This window comes from Chrysochloris asiatica, unplaced genomic scaffold (assembly GCF_000296735.1).
Source record: "Chrysochloris asiatica unplaced genomic scaffold, ChrAsi1.0 scaffold00327, whole genome shotgun sequence".
NCBI classification, from domain to species: Eukaryota; Metazoa; Chordata; class Mammalia; order Afrosoricida; family Chrysochloridae; genus Chrysochloris; species Chrysochloris asiatica.
This window is the reverse complement of record NW_006408845.1, coordinates 610691-622704: the sequence shown is the minus strand read 5'-3', so window position 1 is coordinate 622704 and position 12014 is coordinate 610691.

The window sequence follows — 12014 nt, the reverse complement described above, 5'->3', positions numbered from 1 at the left end:
TTTAAAACAGTCTGTTTTATATTGAGATATACTTGACTTCCTCATCATTTGGAAGTTCAGTGTGTCTACACTATTTCCTCTTTTTGCTTTGTAGTTGACTTCATTAAAAATTGATATCTCTGGTTCTCTATTTTCAATCTTATAGGTTTATTTTAACTTAAGTATTTCTATATCTGGGTTGAGTTCTGTGTGGTGTTGTCATGTATGATAATCTCAAGTTGTTGAGTTCTGTGTGGTGTTGTCATGTATGATAATCTCAAGTTGTTGTGGGTTCTCATTCCAAAGAACACCCTTTAGAATTTTGTGTAAAAATGGTCTGGTCATTAAAAATTCCTTTAATTTTTGTTTATCAGGAAATATCCTAATTTCACCATCATATTTGAGAGATATTTTTGCTGAGTATCTGATTCTTGGTTGGCAATTTCTTTCTTTCAGATTTTTGCATATGTAATAGCATTGCCTTGGTGCCTGTGTTCTTTCTGCTGAGAAATCAGAGCTTGTTTTTCCGGAGCGGTCCTCAGGATTCTTTTCTTGTCTTTGATTTTGGAAAGTTTGATTATGATATGTCTTGGTGGTTTCCTTTTGAGATCTATCCTGTTTGAAGTTTATTAAGCATCTTGCATGTTTATCTTCCTGTCTTTCGTGATTTTAGGTAAGTTCCCCACCCCCCACCCCCAACATCTCTTTGGCAATTTTCTCTGCTCTTTATTGTCTCTTCCTGTTCTGAATGGCAATTATCCATAAATTATTCCTCTTCATGGTGTGCCACATAAACTTAGGTTTTCTTCAGATTTTTTTGTTCTTTTTTTTAAATTGTTCTTCTAGCATGCTAGTATTGGGAGCTTTATCTTCAAGCATGCTAACTGGGACTTTCATTGCTTTAAATCTACTCCTTTGTCCTTTCAATGTATAGCCTGTTTCTGAAATCTTAGTATTAATCTTCTGGATTTCTAATTTCAGTTTTTGTATTTTTTCAAAATTTATGTTTATTATTCTATTTTTTTCTTGTAGTTTTCCTGAATTCTTCTAAATTTTTTTTCTGTGTTCTCTTAGCTTTCCTCTCTCTTTCCATCAATACTTTCAAGGTACCTAAATATCATTCTTTTGAATTCTTTTTCTGTTAGTTCCATTACCTTTTCTTCCTAAGAAATGTTTTCTGGCTCTGCATCTTCATCATTTGTTTGAATTATTCTCTCTTATTTCTTTATGTGAACTAAAATGGTCTATTGTGTCTGGGTCAACTGGATTTAATTGATGATTGTATGTTGATAAATTCTGTGGGTATAATTAGAGAATGAAAGCCTGCACATCATTTGTGCACTTCAGTTTAGGATGGCTTTGGCTGGTGTCAAGCATTTATCAGGTGGCTTAGGAGTTGGTATTGGTATATGATCAGGTAGGTGGAACTACAGAGGGTTCAGTTGTGGCTAGACTGTATGTGCACTATTGCTATCTCTTGTTGGGTGGGAAAGAGAAAACCCACCCCCTACTCCCTGCCCCACACAAGAAAACAAAATAGAAGAAGAAAACAAAGAGTCTATAATGAAGAGAAAAAATAATAATAAAGAAAGAAAAACAGGCAGCAATCAGAAAAAAACAACAACTATAAAGACAAAAGAAGTACACTGAAATGGAGCTATATAAAAGAAAAATAAGGGAGAAAATAAAAGGAAGAAAGAAAAAACTTAGAAAAAGTAGGAAGAAGGAAGATGAAAATAGAAAGAGATTCAGAAGTAGTAAAGAAATATTAAGAGAGGGAAAAAAAGAAGAGGGCAAGTGAGTAACAGAATAAAGGAAAAATAAACAAAAGCAGAGATAGAAAAGATAAAATTCAAGGGATTGGAAAAAGAAATAGGAGCTAGAAAAAGAATAAACAAACAAAAACAATGAAACAATAAAAGGCAAAAAGCAAACCCAAAATCAAAACAAAAACCAAAAAAAGTGGAGAAACTCAGGGCTCCTGCAAGGAATGGGAAGGATATAACTGCTGAATCCCTGGACCTAAATAGAGTTACTGTTGGCCTTGGTATTATCTGTGTTCATGCACTCAATTCAGAAGTAGTTCATGGAGGCCATTGATGGAGCTGGTTTCAGTTTCTGTTAGGACTACATGGCAGCTGTGAGCTGGGTAACTAGTTAAATACTGGTCTGGTGGTTCTGTATATTCTGGAGGTCTGGAGTCAAGCCTATCTTAATCCAGGCACTAAAGTGTCACAACTGGCCTATTCTCACACTGGTGCAGCTCCAAATTCTTGGAAAGAGGGTCTATACTGGGGTGGGAGCTGGCCATACCTTTCATTATCAAGGGACCATTGGGGGGAGGGGGGGAAAATTAATCTGCTCTGCCAGGCCACCTTCTCCTTCCAGAGCTGCTCACAAGATGGTCGTGCTGTGTCCGGCCTGCTGTTCGCCAGTCAGTCTCCACCTCTCACTGTTCCTGTTCAGCTTCTCCTCCCAGAAAGTACTCAATCCATTTTTCTAACCTTTCCTCTGAAGTTCAAAGTTCCAGAATTTTCATCTATGTCTGTTTCATTTGGTCTCTCATATCTTTATTGTAAGGAGCTTTGGTAGCCTAGTGGTTACGAATTGGGCTGCTTATCTCAAAGTCAGCAGTTTGAAACTACCAACGGTTTCATGTGAGAAAGATGAAGCTTTCTATTCCCAGAAAGATTTACAGCCTTAGAAACCCTCCCTATACAGGGTCGCTACGTGTCTGAACTGATTCCATGGCACATAACCACCACCACCACCATCTTTATTATAGAGGGTCTGTGTAGTGTCTATGTCTAGTCTGCCATCTTGCCAGAAGTCTACTGTTCATTTTTTATTGTCACTAGCTTGACATATTTTTTTCCCATTCTTTGATTTTTAATCTATTTTTGTCTTTGTGTGTAAGGTATGTCTCTCATAGACAGCATATTGAAGGATCCCGTTTTCTTATCCATTCTGCTATTCTCTGTCTCTTTACTACTGCATTTAATCCATTGATGTTCAGTGTAATTATCAATAAGTATGAATTGATTACTGTCATTTTTCAGTGTGGGTTTTTTGTGTGTGTTTGTATTATTGCTGGTTTCTTTGTTTCATATAATTTTCTGTGCTGAGTTCATTTTGTTTCTGCATTTTCTTGTCAAATTTTTCATTGCTGTTGTTTTATTGTTTTCTAAATCTTTATGGTTTTCCTTTTTCCTGGTTTGGTATGTTGTTGTGTTGTTGTTGTGAAGTGCCCATCGAATCAGTTCCGACTCATAGCAACCCTGTATAGAGTTTCCAAGGAGCAGCTGGTGAGCTTGAACCGCTGACCTTGCTGTTCAAACGGCTTTGCCATTTGATTCTGGCGAATTAACCCACAGCGCCACACCGGGACTCCTTGTTTGGTATGAAGGTACATTAATTTTCTTTGTGGCTACCCTGTAATTTATTAATTTCTTCCGGAGTTTAAAACAGTTTGTTTTATTTTGAAATATACTTGACTTCCTTGCCATTTGAAAGTTATATAACTACACTTTACTTTGTAGTTGTCTTCATTATAAATTATTATCTCTGGTTCTCTATTGTCAGTTTTGTAGGTCTGTTTTACTTTGGATGCTTCTATATCTGGATTGAATTCTGGGCAGTGTTGCTTGTACATCAATCTTGAGATGTTATCTGCTGTGTTTGATCCTCAGACCAAAGGACTTCTTTAGTATCTTTTTATAAAGTTGGTCTGGTTGTTAAAAATTCTTTTAATTTCTGTTTATCTGGAAATGTTCTAATTTCAGTCACAGCTTTGCTGGGTGCTCATGATTCTTGGTTGTAATTTTTTTTTCCTTCAGAATTTTGTGTATGTCTTCCCATTGCCTTCTTGCCTAAAAGGTTTCTGCTGAGAAATCTTATTGGTTCTCCTTTGAAGGTAACTTTGTTATGTTTTCCCAAGATGATGTCAAGATTCTTTCCTTGTCTTTGAGTGTGGAGAATTTGATTATGGTATGTCTTGGTAATTTTGTTTTGGAGTTTATCCTGTTAATTGTACTTCTAAGAAATCTGTACCTAGACCAAGAAGCAGTTGTTCGAACAGAACATGGGAACACTGAATGTTTTAAAATTGGGAAAGGTGTGAGACAGGGTTGTATTCTTTCACCATACTTATTCAACTTGTATGCTGAGCAAATAATACAAGAAGCCGGGTTCTATGAAGAAAAACGTGGCATCAGGATTGGAGGAAGACTCATTAACAACCTGCGATATGCAGATGATACAACCTTGATCGCTGAAAGTGAAGAGGACTTAAAACATTTACTTATGAAGATCAAAGAGCACAGTCTTCAATATGGATTACATCTCAATGTCAAGAAAACAAAAATCCTCACCACTGGACCAATAAACAACATTCTTATCAATGGAGAAAAGATTGAAGTTGTCAAGGACTTCATTCTTCTTGGATCAACTATCAACACTCACGGAAGCAGCAGTCAAGAGATCAGACGACGTATTGCACTGGGCAAATCTGCTACACAGGAACTTTTTAAAGTATTGAAGAGCAGAGATATTAGCTTGAGGACTAAGGTACGCCTGACCCAGGCCATGGTATTTTCAATAGCCTCATATGGATGCAAAAGCTGGACAGTGAATAAGGAAGATCGTAGAAGAATTGATGCCTTTGAGTTGTGGTGTTGGAGGAGAATACTGAAAGTGCCATGGACTGCCAAAAGAACCAATAGATCTGTTTTGGAAGAAGTGCAGCCAGAGTGCTCCTTGGAGGCCAGGATGGCTAAGCTTCGTCTCTTATACTTTGGACATATTTTCCAGAGGAAACAATTGTTGGAGAAGGATGTCATGCTGGGTAAGGTGGAGGGTCAGAGAAAAAGAGGAAGACCTCTAATGAGATGGATCAGCCAGGTGGCATCATTGATGGACTCAAGTGTGGCAGCGGTAGTGAGGTTGGCCCAGGATCGGACATTGTTTCGTTCTGCTGTGCATGGGGTCACTGTGAGTCGGTTCCGACTCGATGACACCTGACAACAACAACAGTGTTCTTTCAGCTTCTTGAATGCTTATCTTTTCCTCTTTCTTGATGTTAGGGAAGTTTTTTCCAACAGCTTTTTGACAATGTTTTCTGTGATTTTCTTTTTATTTTCCTGTTCTGGAATTCTGAACCTCCATAACTTACTCCTCTTCATGTTGTCTCATATAAACATTTGATTTTCTTCATATTTTTTCATTCTTTTTTCTGATTGTTCTTTAAACTTGCTAGTATTGAGAAATTTATCTTCAGGCTCATAATTCAGGCTTCCATTGATTCAAACCTGCTCATTTTCCCTTTCATTGTATTGATTATTTCTGGAATCTTAGTATCAGTCTTCTAGATTTCTATTGTTATTGTTGTTAAGTGCCGTCGAGTCGGTTCCGACCCATAGCGACCCTGTACAGGGTTTCCGAGGGAGTAAATCTTTACCGGAGTAGAAAGCCTCATCTTTCTCCTGCAGAGCAACTGGTAGTTTCGAACCACTGACCTTAAGGTTTGCAGCCCAATTCGTACCCACTATGCTACCAGAGCTCCTTCTATAGCAGGTTTTATCTCCAATCCTTTTTCTATTTTATTTTTTTGTTCCTATAGTGTTTTCTTGATTTCTTCCTTGTTTCCTTGACCTTTCTATCAATCATTTGGAGGTACCTAAGTATCATTCTCTTAAATTATTTTTCAGGTAGTTTCAATGCCTTGTTTTCTTCAAAATCAGTTTCTAGCTCTGTCTCTTGGTCACTTGTTTAAGTCACTCTTTGTTGTTTCTTTGTGTGAACAGAAATGTTCTGTTGCTTCAGACACATTATAGTGATGTTGTTTTAGTATCAATTTTATGATTGTATTTTGGTGTATTCTTAGACACTCCCCAACTGCCTCCTAGTAGATGTGATTAGGGGAGGTAAGCATGTGTGTCACTGTCTGATTTGCATTCATACAACTCAGTTTATGATGGCTTTGGTTGACGTAGGTTGTTATTGATCAGGTGCATAGTATTGGCTCTTGTCAACAACATGGGGTTGTAGAGGATATATATATTGTTGTGGCTTATCTCTATGGGTACATCCGAAGTAAGAAGAGGAAAAACATACACAAGAGAGGGAAAACAAACAAAAAGCAAATAACAGCAGAAAGAAATAGTGAAGGAATAAAAATAAAAGAAAAGCAGCAAATAACTTGAAGCACTATAAAAAACAAAAAGAGAAGAGAGGAAGAGGAAAAGAAAATTTGAAGTTTTTTTTTTTAAAACTATGGAAGATTAAAAAAAAAAAAAGAAAAGAAAAGAAAATAGCTAAACACAATCTGGGAATAGGATGACTAAAAGGAAATAATCCCTGAGCATTAAAGGGGGAAAAGGACAAAAATGAAGTGAGAGAGAAAAAGAAAGAAGCAGCAGTGGTTGGGAAGAAAAAGCCTGAAAAATGAAAGCAGAGATAGAAAGGATAAAATGACATGTTAGGAAGAGAGAGGAAGAAGGAATAAGTAAAACAGTGAAAGGATATAAACCATGAAGAGAAAATCTGGGCTCTCATGCCAGTCAAGGTTTTCATGTTGTAAGTGGGCAAGGGATAAGACAATAGGGTTTAGCCCTAGATAGGTTTTCTATAGGCCTAGGTGTTGTCTGTTCCAGGCACCTAATCCAGACCTCAAATCATACAGACCTCAAAGCAGCTAGGGGATCAGGTATTTCCATCCCAGAAGGCAGCTGAGGGTGAGAGATCCTGTTGGTCCAGGGCTAGCCAGAACCAGTTCTGTAGGTCTGGAGCAGGTGACACTTGATTCCAAGTGATGGGGTTGTTGCTGCTTAGTCTCCATATAATCTTATGTGCGTCTGACCACCTGGAGAACAGGGGCTTTGACGGGAGTGTGCATGGATAGAGGATGGCTATGCCTTTGGTCCCCAGTACAGTGTGGGGAAGAAGACAAAAATTTGCATCTTTCTCTCTGCCAATAAGCTGAATGCCTCTGCACCACCAACCACACTTTTGCCTTCAAAGCCACCTACAAAAGTTCAAGATGACCATGCAATGCTTGATTGACTAGTACAGATCAACTGTTTCCTCTCCCCTCCCATCCCCTACCCCCTCCCATCATTGACACCCCCACCCCGCCTCATGCCCCAATGTGTCTGTTCAGTTGCTTCTCCTAGTGAGAGGCAGTCCAAGGCTGGCCAGGGCTGGCTCTGCCGTTTTCAGGACTCGACTGAATCCATGCAATGGGGTTATGATATAATTCCCTCCTTCTTTTACGGTGCTCACAACTGCAGAGTCATCTGCCCACCCATATTTGTACCTCTATATTGAAAGTGTCATGGCTACCCATAGAACCAACAGATCTGTGTTGGAACAAGTGCAGCCAGAATGCTCCTTGGAGGCCAAGATGGCCAAACTTCATCTCTCATACTTCAGACATATTGTCAGGAGGGACCATATGGAGAAGGATCTCATGTTTGGTAAGATGAAGGGTCAGAGAAAAAGAGGAAGACCCCTGGCGAGATGGATTGGCCAAGTGGCAGCATCAATGGGCTTAAGCTTGGCAACAATAGTGAGGTTGGCCCAGGATCGGGCAGTGTTTCATTCTGCTGTGCATAATAAGGTTGCTATGAGTCGGCACTGACTCAATGGCACCTAACAACAACAACATACTTTCAACTTAAGTTACTTTCCCTTGGGGTTGTAAGATGTCCTGACATATCAGTTGGCTTAACTGTGGAAATTATTTACTGTCCTTTTTCTCTCCACAAAACGTAAATTTAGGACTGCTCCAGAATCCTAAAGTTCTTTTAATATTTTCAAAGTGGTTTGGTTTGAGGAGAGAGTGATATAAAGCGTCATAGATAACTTTGAATGATTTAAAAAGTCATCTATTTTCAACATTAGGTTTATTTTTCAGTTTCTAAGGCCTCAGAGATGTTCCATGTTGGTCTGAAGCCAAATATTTAGACATACTGCAAAGGAATCCCATTCTAAATCTCTCATTCAATTAGCTATTTTCAAAGGGCAGAGGAGAACAGAAGTTTAGGGTCCTTTGTGAGAAAACCAGATAAGAATTTTATTTGCTAAGTGATTTTTAAAAGAGAATTTTAGATCATTCTTGCCATTGAGTTTAATAGTGAATACATTTTCTGTGCTAAAATTCCTGAGAAGAAGTTTCATTTACCATTTTAAAGTAAATAAGAGTTGAGAAATTATACTAATTGTTAGTTTGGAAGGTATCTTCATGTTTATATTTCTATAGAAGTATATATTAGAACTAATGGACTTATTCTGGGGAAGACTTGATATGTTTTCACTGAATATTTTGTTTGAGTATTTACATTAATATACTAATATTGGCTTTATTTTGTACTTCAAGATTTTTCCCATTTTCCCAACCATCCCCATTTCATAAGATTAAGAATAGAATTAAATTTCAAAATGAATACTAATCATACTTAAATTTTTACTGGTGGGAGTGGAAGAAGAATACATATGCTCTCATGTTTTATCTTTAGACTCAAAAAGAGAATTTTGTTTCAAGGTAGTCTAGAACCGTACATCTCAAACTTTCCCATTAAAATTTTTCTAATATAAAGGAGTGTGAATTTGTAGTGAGGAGACTGTGGGCTCTATATTATGTGTAATGTTTTTATGGATAAGTTCCACTTTTCCCTTTTTAAACTTTCTGTATCATTGTATTTTCATAATAAATATACAATAGTTTTATAATAAAAGAAAATATGAAAACTATTTTCAGCCTAGCTCTTTACCTTGGAAGATTAATGATAGATGTTACTGTAACAACAATAGCAAGAAAAGAACCCCAAAACAAAATCCATAAATGAATAGAATAGAGTAAGTCAGAAAGATTAGTTAGTATCCAACCAGTTAGAAATGAATTAAATGTTTCTTAAAATTGGGGGAAAGAGAAAATGGGCATATGATTTCCACTAGACCTAGGACTATGTCTTAAATCTGTTTCCTAACCCTGCAGCTCAGAAAAGGTCTTGGGCTCTCTCCTGGGACTTTTGATTGGTAATTGTCTTTTTTGCTAGAGAACACTGTAAGTTGGAAAGAGAGCACATTTAAAGTGGACTGATTCTGCCAAATGTCTGCTAAGGGTATCCCTGTTTAATCCTAAATTCTATATATTCAGTGTTATCTCCTGGATAGCTTTTCCTTGAAGTTGTGTCCTTAGATTTTGTTTTATTGCACACAGTATTAATTCATAGTTTTCTCTGAGGGACATAAAAAGAAAACGAGACTATGGATTTTTTTCTTTTCTTTTTATGAATGCTCTTGTTTCAATTTCTGTTTGAGTTAGAATTAAGAATATTGTTACTTATAGCCACAATTTTTAGCTAAAAATGTCTTATCACTTCTGTAACCATTCGCAGCTCATGGGCCAAAAGGACTGAGTGTGAACAGGTCTTGATTCTTGGAGACCCTGGAGGGCTATCCAACTGGAGTAGCAGTGACCAAGCCTCTGCCTTAATTATAATTCTTTCTATACCACTCTGGGAAATATATTCATAGGTATTTAATCTTTGCTAAATCTTAGGAAAGAAACAGTTTTTACATGTTTAATTGCTTGTTTCTAAAGTTAAGCCCAGATTCTTTTCTCACTTTAAGAAACTTTCAAATAGATATTCCTATCTTATTTGAAACCTCTTTCAGCTAAGATAAATGAGCCAAAAGAACGGGCACTCACTAGCGTGCCTTCTTTTCTTGCTGACTTGATGAAAGCTCTTTTTTTCTATTTGGAATAGACCGCTCAAGATAGAGTCTGGCAGGAAGTCAGTCTCTGCAATGTGTTCTCTGCTGGAAGCATTGATCTTCATTCTTTTTCTCTTTACAGTTCTTCCTTCTTGATAGTGGTCTAGCAACAGTAGTAATTCCTGATTGTGACTGACTAAGCTCCCTGTGTAGAATGTTCTCTTTCTCTACCTAAACTCTACTGGAAGTTTTCTGTAGAAAATATAGACGTAGAAATCCTTTTCAGGTTGGTACACTGAGTATATTTAATGTGACTTTTCCATCCAGACACTTTTTAATCCCCACCAAATGATTGGGTTGTTGTTGTTAAGTGCAATGGGCCCATACAAATAGGACTTGTTGTTGTTGTTGTTATGTGCCGTGGAGTCGGTTCCGACTCATAACGACCCTGCAAGGGGTTTCCGAGGCTGTTAATCTTTACGGGAGCAGAACGCCTCATCTTTCTCTCGCGGAGCAGCTGGTAGTTTCAAACTGCTGACCTTGCGGTTCACAGCTCGATTCGCAACCACTACTCTAAGAGAGCTCCTTTCTAGAGGACCCTAATGCTGGGATTGGTTAATTTTGCCGTCCATTAGGTTTAAGAGAAAGGAGCTCTGATAGCATAGTGGTTATGAGTCAGGCTGCTAACGTCACTATCAGTAGTTCAAACTACCAGCCGTTCTGCAGGAGCAAGAAGAGACTTTCTGTAAAGTCTCTTGTAAAGATTTATAGCTTCGCAAACCCTGTGCAGGGTCCCTATGAGTTAGAACCGACTCCATGGCACACCACCACCAGGTTTAGAAGGAGCCCTCTCAGAAGCAAGACTAGATGATCCCAGGACTATCAAGAAAGAATAGTATGAGAGGAGTGTGAGATCCTGGCCTAGGAGAGTGGTGACGACAGAGGCAGTGGAAGAGGTTGTGGCAGGGAGAGACAGAGTGGTTACAGGCTTCTAGACCCATGGATTTAGTAAAGCTGAGTGCCTATGGGTAGAAGGCTGACTTTCAGAATGTGCCCTTTGGGCATTTACAGGCAGACTAAGAGAGGTTTATAATACTTACCTGAGCAAGGCAGAGACCAAGGGGCCACATGTTTGTGAGGTCAAACACAAGAAAAGAGGCATTCCTGATAGAAAAATTGTTGCATCCTGAGTTGTTTCTCATCCTGAATTTTACCCTGTGCGTTTCCCTAAAAAATTCCATAATTGTTAGTATTGTTAGGAATTCTGTGTGGCCATTGCAGTGGATTATTGAACCAGGTGTGAAGCAGAGAGTGCTGTGAAAAGGATGGTTGGCATCAGAATAGGATGAAGAGGATGGTAGGGTAGAGACATAGCTGACCTTCACTTCACAGGAATCTGCTTTGGCCTAGTTTTAAGTCTGATTTTCTTTCTCCCTTGTGACCTCGACAATGTTTTTGCAGCAGGATACTCAGAAGAAGATCAGAAGTACAATAAAAAGGGCCACAAGATTCTGGGCCCCAACTCAAATCAAGCCTGCTCCTTCAGTCATGGTGAGTTAAATGTTTTTTGTTTTTTTAAAATAGTTTATAATACATATATCAAGAACAATATTTTAAAAATCAGTTTATAATACATCCTTCTTTCCTCCAACTCACTTATATTTTAAGAACATATACCATTAGCTTTATAGAAAACATGGGTTCTTACTGCATAGTATCAATAAATCCTTTATAATTCTCTTGACCTTCTTAATCAAAGAAACCCTTCAGGTTTGATAAGATACAATGATTGAATATATTCTTCTGTAAGGACACAAACTGAATGCTACAAAATGACCATGCCAAGGTCACCTCAAAACCAGGTCTCCTGGCCGTTTCTCCTATTCCTGCAATCTAGGAAGGAGCAGACAGCCTGCTCCCCAGTTTTCTTGTTGTTCTGCTTTAATTGTGCATTTGCTAAGAAGAGCCTACAGCCCTTCCTCTCCCTGTGCTTGTTCTCTAGGAGGGAGGCAGACAACCACCTTTGACTCTTCTAGTTCTACATACAACCTTTAACTGCCCTTACACTTGTGACTACTGTAAGGACCTACCTGATTTTACCTGATTTTGCCTACCTAGAGACTGCTTGACAAACTCTAGTCAGGCTCAGAAAAGCATTTTAAATAGACAAGGCCTCAGTTTTTAGTTCCCTCCAGAGACAAGGTCAATCTCCATTCTGTACATTAGCCTGAACACGTCCTCCTGTTCCAGGAACGTGCTAAATCAGCTCATGCTGCCTTAGAATATCCTTTCACCCCTAGCGGGAACTAGATAAAAAATAG